Raw genomic sequence first — 266 nt, forward strand, 5'->3', positions numbered from 1 at the left:
TATATATGTATATATATATATATATATAACAGAATGAGATAAAAATCCAAGGCTCTGAAAGATTTCAGGACATTTATAAAGAGGCATTACAGCTGTTTCCGGGATATTTTATATATCCCTTCATTGGAGACGGTATGAGAAGATGGTTAAGCAATAGTTATTCTATGAAAGATATGAAATAGGGAGTGAAATGTTGGAATAAAACAGACGTGAGATATGTAGGCATATTGTATCTGCAGTTCCATTATTTAAGCAGAATGGTATAT

The sequence above is a fragment of the Octopus bimaculoides genome, chromosome 6 (genome assembly GCF_001194135.2).
Source record: "Octopus bimaculoides isolate UCB-OBI-ISO-001 chromosome 6, ASM119413v2, whole genome shotgun sequence".
Lineage (NCBI taxonomy): Eukaryota > Metazoa > Mollusca > Cephalopoda > Octopoda > Octopodidae > Octopus > Octopus bimaculoides.